Source organism: Taudactylus pleione, unplaced genomic scaffold, assembly GCF_031769625.1.
Source record: "Taudactylus pleione unplaced genomic scaffold, aTauple2 ptg000861l, whole genome shotgun sequence".
In the NCBI taxonomy this organism is placed as follows: Eukaryota; Metazoa; Chordata; class Amphibia; order Anura; family Myobatrachidae; genus Taudactylus; species Taudactylus pleione.
Window position 1 is genome coordinate 77,473 of NW_028285263.1, and position 13,968 is coordinate 91,440.

General features: G+C 56.4%; 1 protein-coding gene across 4 annotated transcripts in view; it reads left to right on the top strand.

Moving 5' to 3' along the window:
• The window catches only part of HSPA12B (heat shock protein family A (Hsp70) member 12B), a 263,670-nt gene that overhangs the window by 12,373 nt on the left and 237,329 nt on the right, over positions 1-13,968 (top strand). Inside the window, exon 1 of one of the 4 annotated variants that reach the window (XM_088458890.1) lies at positions 11,730-11,789. The exons of the other annotated variants lie outside the window; for them this stretch is intronic. The gene's annotated coding sequence lies outside the window, so the exon portion shown is untranslated. Of the gene's footprint in view, positions 1-11,729; positions 11,790-13,968 lie in introns of those variants that run through there. 4 annotated transcript variants of the gene reach the window in all.

Here is a 13,968-nt window from a genome sequence, read left to right on the forward strand (position 1 = left end):
GGCAGCAGCAGCAGTCAGTGTGAGGAAGGCATGGGCAGCAGGAGCATTCAGTGTGAGGTAGGCATGGGCAGCCAGAACAGTCAGTGTGAGGAAAACATGGGCAGCAGGAGCAGTCAGTGTGAGGAAAGCATGGGCAGCAGGAGCAGCAGTCAGTGTGAGGAAGGCATGGGCAGCAGGATCAGCAGTCAGTGTGAGGAAGGCATGGGCAGCAGCAGCAGTCAGTGTGAGGAAGGCATGGGCAGTAGCAGCAGTCAGTGTGAGGAAGGCATGGGCAGCAGGATCAGCAGTCAGTGTGAGGAAGGCATGGGCAGCAGGAGCAGCAGTCAGTGTGAGGAAGGCATGGGCAGCAGTCAGTGTGAAGAAGACATGGGCAGCAGCAGTCAGTGTGAGGAAGGCATGGGCAGCAGGAGCAGCAGTCAGTGTGAGGAAGGCATGGGCAGCAGCAGCAGTCAGTGTGAAGAAGGCATGGGCAGCAGCAGTCAGTGTGAGGAAGGCATAGGCAGCAGCAGTCAGTGTGAGGAAAGCATGGGCAGCATGAGCAGTCAGTGTGACGAAGGCATGGGCAGCAGGAGCAGTCAGTGTGAGGACGTCATGGGCAGCAGCAGCAGTCAGTGTGAGGAAGGCATGGGCAGCAGCAGTCAGTGTGAGGAAGGCATGGGCAGCAGGAGCAGTCAGTGTGAGGAAGGCATGGGCAGCAGGAGCAGCAGTCAGTGTGAGGAAGGCATGGGCAGCAGGAGCAGTCAGTGTGAGGAAGGCATAGGCAGCAGCAGCAGTCAGTGTGAGGAAGGCATGGGCAGCAGGAGCAGCAGTCAGTGTGAGGAAGGCATGGGCAGCAGCAGTCAGTGTGAGGAAGGCATAGGCAGCAGCAGCAGTCAGTGTGAGGAAGGCATGGGCAGCAGCAGCAGTCAGTGTGAGGAAGGCATGGGCGGCAGCAGCAGTCAGTGTGAGGAAGGCATGGGCAGCAGGAGCAGTCAGTGTGAGGAAGGCATGGGCAGCAGCAGCAGTCAGTGTGAGGAAGGCATGGGCAGCAGCAGTCAGTGTGAGGAAGACATGGGCAGCAGCAGTCACTGTGAGGAAGGCATGGGCAGCAGCAGCAGCAGTCAGTGTGAGGAAGGCATGGGCAGCAGCAGTCAGTGTGCGGAAGGCATAGGCAGCAGGAGCAGTCAGTGTGAGGAAGGCATGGGCAGCAGCAGTCAGTGTGAGGAAGGCATGGGCAGCAGGAGCAGCAGTCAGTGTGAGGAAGGCATGGGCAGCAGCAGCAGTCAGTGTGAAGAAGGCATGGGCAGCAGCAGTCAGTGTGAGGAAGGCATAGGCAGCAGCAGTCAGTGTGAGGAAAGCATGGGCAGCATGAGCAGTCAGTGTGAGGAAGGCATGGGCAGCAGGAGCAGTCAGTGTGAGGACGTCATGGGCAGCAGCAGCAGTCAGTGTGAGGAAGGCATGGGCAGCAGCAGTCAGTGTGAGGAAGGCATGGGCAGCAGGAGCAGTCAGTGTGAGGAAGGCATGGGCAGCAGGAGCAGCAGTCAGTGTGAGGAAGGCATGGGCAGCAGGAGCAGTCAGTGTGAGGAAGGCATAGGCAGCAGCAGCAGTCAGTGTGAGGAAGGCATGGGCAGCAGGAGCAGCAGTCAGTGTGAGGAAGGCATGGGCAGCAGCAGTCAGTGTGAGGAAGGCATAGGCAGCAGCAGTCAGTGTGAGGAAGGCATGGGCAGCAGCAGCAGTCAGTGTGAGGAAGGCATGGGCGGCAGCAGCAGTCAGTGTGAGGAAGGCATGGGCGGCAGGAGCAGTCAGTGTGTGGAAGGCATGGGCAGCAGCAGCAGTCAGTGTGAGGAAGGCATGGGCAGCAGCAGTCAGTGTGAGGAAGGCATGGGCAGCAGCAGTCAGTGTGAGGAAGGCATGGGCAGCAGCAGTCAGTGTGAGGAAGGCATGGGCAGCAGGAGCAGTCAGTGTGAGGAAGGCATGGGCAGCAGGAGCAGTCAGTGTGAGGAAGGCATGGGCAGCAGCAGTCAGTGTGAGGAAGGCATGGGCAGCATCAGCAGTGTGAGGAAGGCATGGGCAGCAGCAGCAGTCAGTGTGAGGAAGGCATGGGCAGCAGCAGTCAGTGTGAGGAAGGCATGGGCAGCAGGAGCAGCAGTCAGTGTGAGGAAGGCATGGGCAGCAGGAGCTGTCAGTGTGAGGAACTCATGGGCAGCAGCAGTCAGTGTGAGGAAGGCATGGGCAGCAGCAGTCAGTGTGAGGAAGACATGGGCAGCAGCAGCAGTCAGTGTGAGGAAGGCATGGGCAGCAGGAGCAGCAGTCAGTGTGAGGAAGGCATGGGCAGCAGCAGCAGTCAGTGTGAGGAAGGCATGGGCAGCAGCAGCAGTCAGTGTGAGGAAGGCATGGGCAGCAGCAGTCAGTGTGAGGAAGGGATGGGCAGCAGCAGTCAGTGTGAGGAAGGCATGGGCAGCAGCAGCAGTCAGTATGAGGAAGGCATGAGCAGCAGCAGTCAGTGTGAGGAAGGCATGGGCAGCAGGACCAGTCAGTGTGAGGAAGGCATGGGCAGCAGCAGTCAGTGTGAGGAAGGCATGGGCAGCATCAGCAGTGTGAGAAAGGCATGGGCAGCAGCAGCAGTCAGTGTGAGGAAGGCATGGGCAGCAGCAGTCAGTGTGAGGAAGGCATGGGCAGCAGGAGCAGCAGTCAGTGTGAGGAAGGCATGGGCAGCAGGAGCTGTCAGTGTGAGGAACTCATGGGCAGCAGGAGCAGCAGCAGCAGTCAGTGTGAGGAAGGCATGGGCAGCAGTCAGTGTGAGGAAGGCATGGGCAGCAGCAGCAGTCAGTGTGAGGAAGGCATGGGCAGCAGGAGCATTCAGTGTGAGGTAGGCATGGGCAGCCAGAACAGTCAGTGTGAGGAAAACATGGGCAGCAGGAGCAGTCAGTGTGAGGAAAGCATGGGCAGCAGGAGCAGCAGTCAGTGTGAGGAAGGCATGGGCAGCAGGATCAGCAGTCAGTGTGAGGAAGGCATGGGCAGCAGCAGCAGTCAGTGTGAGGAAGGCATGGGCAGTAGCAGCAGTCAGTGTGAGGAAGGCATGGGCAGCAGGATCAGCAGTCAGTGTGAGGAAGGCATGGGCAGCAGGAGCAGCAGTCAGTGTGAGGAAGGCATGGGCAGCAGTCAGTGTGAAGAAGACATGGGCAGCAGCAGTCAGTGTGAGGAAGGCATGGGCAGCAGGAGCAGCAGTCAGTGTGAGGAAGGCATGGGCAGCAGCAGCAGTCAGTGTGAAGAAGGCATGGGCAGCAGCAGTCAGTGTGAGGAAGGCATAGGCAGCAGCAGTCAGTGTGAGGAAAGCATGGGCAGCATGAGCAGTCAGTGTGAGGAAGGCATGGGCAGCAGGAGCAGTCAGTGTGAGGACGTCATGGGCAGCAGCAGCAGTCAGTGTGAGGAAGGCATGGGCAGCAGCAGTCAGTGTGAGGAAGGCATGGGCAGCAGGAGCAGTCAGTGTGAGGAAGGCATGGGCAGCAGGAGCAGCAGTCAGTGTGAGGAAGGCATGGGCAGCAGGAGCACAGTGTGAGGAAGGCATAGGCAGCAGCAGCAGTCAGTGTGAGGAAGGCATGGGCAGCAGGAGCAGCAGTCAGTGTGAGGAAGGCATGGGCAGCAGCAGTCAGTGTGAGGAAGGCATAGGCAGCAGCAGCAGTCAGTGTGAGGAAGGCATGGGCAGCAGCAGCAGTCAGTGTGAGGAAGGCATGGGCGGCAGCAGCAGTCAGTGTGAGGAAGGCATGGGCAGCAGGAGCAGTCAGTGTGAGGAAGGCATGGGCAGCAGCAGCAGTCAGTGTGAGGAAGGCATGGGCAGCAGCAGTCAGTGTGAGGAAGACATGGGCAGCAGCAGTCACTGTGAGGAAGGCATGGGCAGCAGCAGCAGCAGTCAGTGTGAGGAAGGCATGGGCAGCAGCAGTCAGTGTGAGGAAGGCATGGGCAGCAGGAGCAGTCAGTGTGAGGAAGGCATGGGCAGCAGCAGTCAGTGTGAGGAAGGCATGGGCAGCATCAGCAGTGTGAGGAAGGCATGGGCAGCAGCAGCAGTCAGTGTGAGGAAGGCATGGGACAGCAGCAGTCAGTGTGAGGAAGGCATGGGCAGCAGGAGCAGCAGTCAGTGTGAGGAAGGCATGGGCAGCAGGAGCTGTCAGTGTGAGGAACTCATGGGCAGCAGCAGCAGTCAGTGTGAGGAAGGCATGGGCAGCAGCAGCAGTCAGTGTGAGGAAGGCATGGGCAGCAGCAGCAGTCAGTGTGAGGAAGGCATGGGCAGCAGGAGCATTCAGTGTGAGTTAGGCATGGGCAGCCAGAACAGTCAGTGTGAGGAAAACATGGGCAGCAGGTGCAGTCAGTGTGAGGAAGGCATGGGCAGCAGGAGCAGCAGTCAGTGTGAGGAAGGCATGGGCAGCAGGAGCAGCAGTCAGTGTGAGGAAGGCATGGGCAGCAGCAGCAGTCAGTGTGAGGAAGGCATGGGCAGTAGCAGCAGTCAGTGTGAGGAAGGCATGGGCAGCAGGATCAGCAGTCAGTGTGAGGAAGGCATGGGCAGCAGTAGCAGCATTCAGTGTGAGGAAGGCATGGGCAGCAGTCAGTGTGAAGAAGACATGGGCAGCAGCAGTCAGTGTGAGGAAGGCATGGGCAGCAGGAGCAGCAGTCAGTGTGAGGAAGGCATCGGCAGCAGCAGCAGTCAGTGTGAAGAAGGCATGGGCAGCAGCAGTCAGTGTGAGGAAGGCATAGGCAGCAGCAGTCAGTGTGAGGAAGGCATGGGCAGCATGAGCAGTCAGTCTGAGGAAGGCATGGGCAGCAGGAGCAGTCAGTGTGAGGACGTCATGGGCAGCAGCAGCAGTCAGTGTGAGGAAGGCATGGGCAGCAGCAGTCAGAGTGAGGAAGGCATGGGCAGCAGGAGCAGTCAGTGTGAGGAAGGCATGGGCAGCAGCAGCAGTCAGTGTGAGGAAGGCATGGGCAGCAGCAGCAGTCAGTGTGAGGAAGGCATGGGCAGCAGGAGCATTCAGTGTGAGTTAGGCATGGGCAGCCAGAACAGTCAGTGTGATGAAAACATGGGCAGCAGGAGCAGTCAGTGTGAGGAAGGCATGTGCAGCAGCAGCAGTCAGTGTGAGGAAGGCATGGGCAGCAGCAGCAGTCAGTGTGAGGAAGGCATGGGCAGCAGCAGCAGTCAATGCGAGGAAGGCATGGGCAGCAGCAGCAGTCAGTGCGAGGAAGGCATGGGCAGCAGGAGCAGTCAGTGCGAGGAAGGCATGGGCAGCAGGAGCAGCAGTCAGTGTGAGGAAGGCAAGGGCAGCAGGAGCAGCAGTCAGTGTGAGGAAGACATGGGCAGCAGGAGCTGTCAGTGTGAGGAACTCATGGGCAGCAGCAGCAGTCAGTGTGAGGAAGGCATGGGCAGCAGCAGCAGTCAGTGTGAGGAAGGCATGGGCAGCAGCAGCAGTCAGTGTGAGGAAGGCATGGGCAGCAGGAGCATTCAGTGTGAGGTAGGCATGGGCAGCCAGAACAGTCAGTGTGAGGAAAACATGGGCAGCAGGAGCAGTCAGTGTGAGGAAGGCATGGGCAGCAGGAGCAGCAGTCAGTGTGAGGAAGGCATGGGCAGCAGGAGCAGCAGTCAGTGTGAGGATGGCATGGGCAGCAGCAGCAGTCAGTGTGAGGAAGGCATGGGCAGTAGCAGCAGTCAGTGTGAGGAAGGCATGGGCAGCAGGATCAGCAGTCAGTGTGAGGAAGGCATGGGCAGCAGTAGCAGCAGTCAGTGTGAGGAAGGCATGGGCAGCAGTCAGTGTGAAGAAGACATGGGCAGCAGCAGTCAGTGTGAGGAAGGCATGGGCAGCAGGAGCAGCAGTCAGTGTGAGAAAGGCATGGGCAGCAGCAGCAGTCAGTGTGAAGAAGGCATGGGCAGCAGCAGTCAGTGTGAGCAAGGCATAGGCAGCAGCAGTCAGTGTGAGGAAGGCATGGGCAGCATGAGCAGTCAGTGTGAGGAAGGCATGGGCAGCAGGAGCAGTCAGAGTGAGGACATCATGGGCAGCAGCAGCAGTCAGTGTGAGGAAGGCATGGGCAGCAGCAGTCAGTGTGAGGAAGGCATGGGCAGCAGGAGCAGTCAGTGTGAGGAAGGCATGGGCAGCAAAAGCAGCAGTCAGTGTGAGGAAGGCATGGGCAGCAGGAGCAGTCAGTGTGAGGAAGGCATAGGCAGCAGCAGCAGTCAGTGTGAGGAAGGCATGGGCAGCAGGAGCAGCAGTCAGTGTGAGGAAGGCATGGGCAGCAGCAGTCAGTGTGAGGAAGGCATAGGCAGCAGCAGCAGTCAGTGTGAGGAAGACATGGGCAGCAGGAGCAGTCAGTGTGAGGAAGGCATGGGCGGCAGGAGCAGCAGTCAGTGTGAGGAAGGCATGGGCAGCAGGAGCAGCAGTCAGTGTGAGGAAGGCATGGGCAGCAGGAGCAGTCAGTGTGAGGAAGGCATGGGCAGCAGCAGCAGTCAGTGTGAGGAAGGCATGGGCAGCAGCAGCAGTCAGTGTGAGGAAGGCATGAGCAGCAGGAGCAGTCGGTGTGAGGAACGTATGGGCAGCAGCAGTCAGTGTGAGGAAGGCATGGGCAGCAGCAGCAGTCAGTGTGAGGAAGGCATGGGCAGCAGGAGCATTCAGTGTGAGGAAGGCATGGGCAGCCAGAACAGTTAGTGTGAGGAAAACATGGGCAGCAGGAGCAGTCAGTGTGAGGAAGGCATGGGCAGCAGGAGCAGCAGTCAGTGTGAGGAAGGCATGGGTAGCAGCAGTCAGTGTGAGGAAGGCATAGGCAGCAGCAGCAGTCAGTGTGAGGAAGGCATGGGCAGCAGGAGCAGTCAGTGTGAGGAAGGCATGGGCGGCAGGAGCAGCAGTCAGTGTGAGGAAGGCATGGGCAGCAGGAGCAGTCAGTGTGAGGAAGGCATGGGCAGCTGCAGCAGTCAGTGTGAGGAAGGCATGGGCAGCAGCAGCAGTCAGTGTGAGGAAGGCATGGGCAGCAGGAGCTGTCAGTGTGAGGAAGGCATGGGCAGCAGCAGCAGTCAGTGTGACTAAGGCATGGGTAGCAGCAGGAGGCAGTGTGAGGAAGGCATGGGCAGCAGGATCAGCAGTCAGTGTGAGGAAGGCATGGGAAGCAGGAGCAGTCAGTGTGAGGAAGGCATGGGCAGCAGGAGCAGTTAGTGTGTGGAAGTCATGGGCAGCAGCAGCAGTCATTGTGAGGAAGGCATTGGCAGCAGCAGCAGTCAGTGTGAGGAAGGCATGGACAGCAGGAGCTGTCAGTGTGAGGAAGGCATAGGCAGCAGCAGCAGTCAGTGTGAGGAAGGCATAGGCAGCAGGAGCTGCAGTCAGTGTGAGGAAGGCATGGGCAGCAGCAGTCAGTGTGAGGAAGGCATGGGCAGCAGCAGTCAGTGTGACGAAGGCATGGGCAGCAGGAGCAGTCAGTGTGAGGAAGGCATGGGCAGCAGCAGTCAGTGTGAGGAAGGCATGGGCGGCTGGAGCAGTCAGTGTGAGGAAGGCATGGGCAGCAGGAGCAGCAGTCAGTGTGAGGAAGGCATGGGCAGCAGGAGCAGTCAGTGTGAGTAAGGCATGAGCAGCAGGAGCAGTCGGTGTGAGGAACGTATGGGCAGCAGCAGTCAGTGTGAGGAAGGCATGGGCAGCAGCAGCAGTCAGTGTGAGGAAGGCATGGGCAGCAGGAGCATTCAGTGTGAGGAAGGCATGGGCAGCCAGAACAGTTAGTGTGAGGAAAACATGGGCAGCAGGAGCAGTCAGTGTGAGGAAGGCATGGGCAGCAGGAGCAGCAGTCAGTGTGAGGAAGGCATAGGCAGCAGCAGTCAGTGTGAGGAAGGCATGGGCAGCAGGAGCAGCAGTCAGTGTGAGGAAGGCATGGGCAGCAGGAGCAGCAGTCCGTGTGAGGAAGGCATGGGCAGCAGGAGCAGCAGTCCGTGTGAGGAAGGCATGGGCAGCAGCAGTCAGTGTGAGGAAGGCATGGGCAGCAGGAGCAGTCCGTGTGAGGAAGGCAGGAGCAGCAGGAGCAGTCAGTGTGAGGAAGGCAGGAGCAGCAGGAGCAGTCAGTGTGAGGAAGGCATGGGCAGCAGCAGCAGTCAGTGTGAGGAAGGCAGGGGCAGCAGCAGCAGTCAGTGTGAGGAAGGCATGGGCAGCAGCAGCAGTCAGTGTGAGGAAGGCATGGGCAGCAGGAGCAGTCGGTGTGAGGAACGTATGGGCAGCAGCAGTCAGTGTGAGGAAGGCATGGGCAGCAGCAGCAGTCAGTGTGAGGAAGGCATGGGCAGCAGGAGCATTCAGTGTGAGGAAGGCATGGGCAGCCAGAACAGTTAGTGTGAGGAAAACATGGGCAGCAGGAGCAGTCAGTGTGAGGAAGGCATGGGCAGCAGGAGCAGCAGTCAGTGTGAGGAAGGCATAGGCAGCAGCAGTCAGTGTGAGGAAGGCACGGGCAGCAGGAGCAGCAGTCAGTGTGAGGAAGGCATGGGCAGCAGGAGCAGCAGTCAGTGTGAGGAAGGCATGGGCAGCAGGAGCAGCAGTCCGTGTGAGGAAGGCATGGGCAGCAGCAGTCAGTGTGAGGAAGGCATGGGCAGCAGGAGCAGTCCGTGTGAGGAAGGCAGGAGCAGCAGGAGCAGTCAGTGTGAGGAAGGCAGGAGCAGCAGGAGCAGTCAGTGTGAGGAAGGCATGGGCAGCAGCAGCAGTCAGTGTGAGGAAGGCAGGGGCAGCAGCAGCAGTCAGTGTGAGGAAGGCATGGGCAGCAGCAGCAGTCAGTGTGAGGAAGGCATGGGCAGCAGCAGTCAGTATGAGGAAGGCATGGGCAGCAGCAGCAGTCAGTGTGAGGAAGGCATGGGCAGCAGCAGCAGTCAGTGTGAGGAAGGCATGGGCAGCAGGAGCAGTCAGTGTTTTGAAGGCATGGGCAGCAGGAGCAGTCAGTGTGAGGAAGGCATGTGCAGCAGCAGCAGTCAGTGTGAGGAAGGCATGGGCAGCAGCAGCAGTCAGTGTGAGGAAGGCATGGGCAGCAGCAGCAGTCAGTGTGAGGAAGGCATGGGCAGCAGCAGCAGTCAGTGCGAGGAAGGCATGGGCAGCAGGAGCAGTCAGTGCGAGGAAGGCATGGGCAGCAGGAGCAGCATTCAGTGTGAGGAAGGCATGGGCAGCAGCAGGAAGCAGTGTGAGGAAGGCATGGGCAGCAGCTGTCAGTGTGAGGAAGGCATGGGCTGCAGCAGCAGTCAGTGTGAGGAAGGCATGGGCCGCAGCAGCAGTCAGTGTGAGGAAGGCATGGGCAGCAGCAGCAGTCAGTGTGAGGAAGGCATGGGCAGCAGCAGCAGTCAGTGTGAGGAAGGCATGGGCAGCAGGAGCAGTCAGTGTGAATAAGGCATGGGCAGCAGGAGCAGTCAGTGTGAGGAAGGCTTGGGCAGCAGGAGCAGTCAGTGTGAGGAAGGCATGGGCAGCAGCAGGAGGCAGTGTGAGGAAGGCATGGGCAGCAGCAGCAGTCAGTGTGAGGAAGGCATGGGCGGCAGCAGCAGTCAGTGTGAGGAAGGCATGGGCAGCAGGAGCAGTCAGTGTGAGGAAGGCATGGGCAGCAGCAGCAGTCAGTGTGAGGAAGGCATGGGCAGTAGCAGCAGTCAGTGTGAGGAAGGCATGGGCAGCAGGAGCAGTCAGTGTGAGGAAGGCATGTGCAGCAGGAGCAGTCAGTGTGAGGAAGGCATGGGCAGCAGCAGCAGGCAGTGTGAGTAAGGCATGGGCAGCAGCAGGAGGCAGTGTGAGGAAGGCATGGGCAGCAGGAACAGCAGTCTGTTTTAGTAAGGCATGGGCAGCAGGAGCAGCAGTCAGTGTGAGGAAGGCATGGGCAGCAGGAGCAGTCAGTGTGAGGAAGGCATGGGCAGCAGGAGCAGTCAGTGTGAGGAAGGCATGGGCAGCAGCAGTCAGGGTGTGGAAGGCATGGGCAGCAGGAGCAGTCAGTGTGAGGAAGGCATGGGCAGCAGTCAGTGTGTGGGCAGAACGGTCAGGAGGCTCCAGAAAACCGGGCGGTGTTCCTGGCCGCCCAGAAGAGTGGGTGTCTCCTGGTGCCGGCTGCACTGACATTACAGAAGCTATGGGACTTACACTACACTACAGGAAAAGAAATCTGAGGTGCACATCTTACTCTGCATTGAGCCTCCTCCTTCAAATAAAAACTGTTCTCCCTCATTTAAGGCAATATATTTTCTAGTTTTTAGAATGGTATGTTTTGTTAGGCAACTAAATTATCTCTACACATTGTATGTCATACTTACCGACCTTTCTGGCTGCCCCCTCTGGGAGGGGTCAGCCAAGTCGGCGATGCAGGTGGCATTGTGCGATCTCGTTATCTGGGTCCCATCCCAGCTATATAATTCCACGATTACCGGCATTGAAAAGCGGGAGACAGAATCACGATAAGGCAATTTGCATCATTAAGCCAGCCGGACCGCCCACTTCACTCTGCGATGGGAGGCCGCATTCAGCCGCGCAGAGGGAGGGTTCTCTGGGAGACTTTCCTGTCTGTTCAGACATTCTAGGAGAGTACTCAAGTATTGTATGACTGCAGGTGTTTCATGTTTTCAAAAGGTGGAGTAATGCCGAAGCAGGAACCCCAAAGTATTTCTTACACACATTTCCTGGTCATTCACTTTCTTGCAAACTATTAGAAAGTAAAAAAGCTAATTTTTTTTGGAACTATTGGGCAGATTCTTGTCCCTGTGTCAGAGGGTGTTTGTAGTATCATGGTACAATGGGCCTGATTCAGACCCGCTCGCGAGTGCTATGTGCTCGCAAGCGGGTCGATGGTGGCCCAGTGCGCATGCGCACGATGGAGCCGGCTCCGTCGTGCGCATGCGCAAGACACGGATAGCGATGGGCAAGCCGTCGTTATGGGTCTCGCACCAAAGGGGGCGTGCTGTCGATGTTGAGTGACAGCACGCCCCCTTTGGTGGGCGGTCCGGGGGCATGGTTGCCCAGACTGAGGCGTTCCCATGGGAACGCCTACCGTCTGGGGCCGGCCCCACTGACATCACAAGTGATGTCAGTGGGAGTGCTTTCGGCTCTGTTAGAGCCAAAAGCACTCTGGGGCTTGTGGCAACGAGACCCTACCGCAAGGGTCTCGTTGCAAGCCCGATGGTCGCGATGGTCTTGACCATCGCGACCATCATCATGGCCGCTCGCATAAGCTGTGGGTGGTAACCCACAGCTATGCGAGCGGCCAAGAGGCCTTTCAGAGCGTCCGGCTCTGAATCAGGCCCAATGTGTGCATGAACAAATCACTGATACTGATATTAGGCTGTGACCAGCCCAAAAGCTGCCGAAATAGGCTCAGCACAGGTGTCAGAACACCACAGTGGTGAAGGGGATAAACAGTAAAGGTCAGCATGTGCTACATGTGCAGCATGGTGGTGTAGTGGTTAGCATGAGTTCCTCGGAGTGCTGAGGTCAATTCCAGAGCAAGGCCCTATGTGTGGGTAGTTTATACGTTCTCCCTGTATATCCATGGGTTACTTCTATGGGCTCTGGTATGTTAGGTCGATAGTTACCATGTCAACATGCATAAAGTCAACATGAGAATATCGACATGGTCGAAATGTCAACATGTATCATGTCGACATGCTTAACATGTAATCAATGACCATGTCGGCATTCATCATGTCTACAGGGATGACATGTCGACAAACCCTCCCTGGTGGTCTAGTGGCAACTTACCTGCTCCTGCCAGCAGCGGCGTCTCCAGCGTCTCCTTCCGGGTCCCAGTGGTCACGTGAGGAGCAGTTCTGGCGCAGACATCTGGGGAGCGGCGTTACAGTGAGTAATCTCCCTATAATCCCTCCCATTAACCCTCCCACCAGTGCCTCCCCCTCCCCCCTCCTAATTCTAACCTCCCCCCAACGCTTAACCCTAACCCTCCTGACAGCGCCTAACACGAACACATTTCACACGGTAGCATTTTAGATATCGACATTCTGAGGATGTCGACATGACAACTGTGGACCATGTGACCGGTTCCTTTTCCGTGAGCTCCACTTTTCTCCCACAATCCAAAAATACTCTCGTGGGTTTATGGGAATCTGGGAAAAATGAATAAATAAACCCTACTTTGTAGTGTGTGTTTGTACATGTGGTAGGGAATATAGAGTGTAAGCTCTGCTGGGGCAGGGGCTGATGTGAATGGCCAAATACTCTCTGTAAAGTGCTGCGGAATATGGGCCTGATTCAGCAGCATTCGCAAATGGAACTATGTACGCAGATCAGCTGGATTGTTCGCCATTGCACATGCATATAAGCCGCACTGGATGTGTGCTGCGATTACGCACGCACAGAGGAATCCATTGCGGCGTCAGTGACAGGCTGTGAGCGTCTGGGGGTGGTGACGGGGGAGTGGTCAGAGAAACCTCCGCTTTGGACGCCGTTGCAGGGGCGTGCAGAAATTAGCCACTGTAATTGCATACGCAGCTTCAGTATTCACTGCGTGCGAGGAGACTTGCAGTATCTGCGGCTGGTCAGACCTGGTGTAATTACTGCGTGACGGACCGATGTGCATCGATGGTACCAATGTATGGTATCCGGACTATAGATCTGCATGGCAATGTGTAGATAGACACCAGATTTTATACAGACAATAGGTCGACAAGTACAAAAGGTTGTCAGGGACAAAAGATCGACACACTAAAGGTCGATATGGCAGAATGTCGTCGAGTACAAATGGTCAACGTGGTCAAAAAATGTTGGCATGAAAATGGTCGACACACAAATGGTCGACACCTTTTTTTTTTTTTGTAGTGTTAGGCACTTACCGTGGGTTAGGGTTAGGCACCTACAGTACCCCGACGATTAGTGTTAGGCAAAAGGAGGGAGGGTTAGGGTAACGATTAGGATTAGAAAAAGAAAACCATGTGTCGACCATTTGTGTCGACTATTTTCATGTCGACCTTTTGATTCTGTCAACCTTCTTCCATATCGACCTTTTGTCCCTGTCAACCTATTGTCTGTCTAACATCTGGTGTCTATGTAGACATTGTTGACCTTTTTCATGTATATCTATTATAATATACCATATCTCCAATGTATACGCAGTAGGTACAGATGTATACACAGGACTGTGAGGTATTACAGATGTGAGATAGCAGTAGTGTGTGTCTCTATGCTGGCTGTGCTGTGGCTGATGTTACAGATGTATACACAGGACTGTGAGGTATTACAGATGTGAGATAGCAGTAGTGTGTGTCTCTATGCTGGCTGTGCTGTGACTGATGTTACAGATGTATACACAGGACTGTGAGGTATTACAGATGTGAGATAGCAGTAGTGGGTGTCTCTATGCTGGCTGTGCTGTGGCTGATGTTACAGATGTATACACAGGACTGTGAGGTATTACAGATGTGAGATAGCAGTAGTGGGTGTCTATGCTGGCTGTGCTGTGGCTGATGTTACAGATGTATACACAGGACTGTGAGGTATTACAGATGTGAGATAGCAGTAGTGGGCGTCTCTATGGTGGCTGTGCTGTGGCTGATGTTACTGATGTATACACAGGACTGTGAGGTATTACAGATGTGATATAGCAGTAGTGGGTGTCTCTATGCTGGCTGAGCTGTGGCTGATGTTACAGATGTATACACAGGACTGTGAGGTATTACAGATGTGAGATAGCAGTAGTGGGCTACTCTATGCTGGCTGAGCTGTGGCTGATGTTACAGATGTATACACAGGACTGTGAGGTATTACAGATGTGAGATAGCAGTAGTGGGTGTCTCTATGCTGGCTGCGCTGTGGCTGATGTTACAGATGTATATACAGGACTGTGAGGTATTACAGATGTGAGAAAGCAGTAATGGGTGTCTATGCTGGCTGAGCTGTGGCTGATGTTACAGATGTATTCACAGGACTGTGAGGTACAGGTATTACAGATGTGAGATAACAGTAGTGGGCTACTCTATGCTGGTTGAGCTGTGGCTGATGTTACAGATGTATACACAGGACTGTG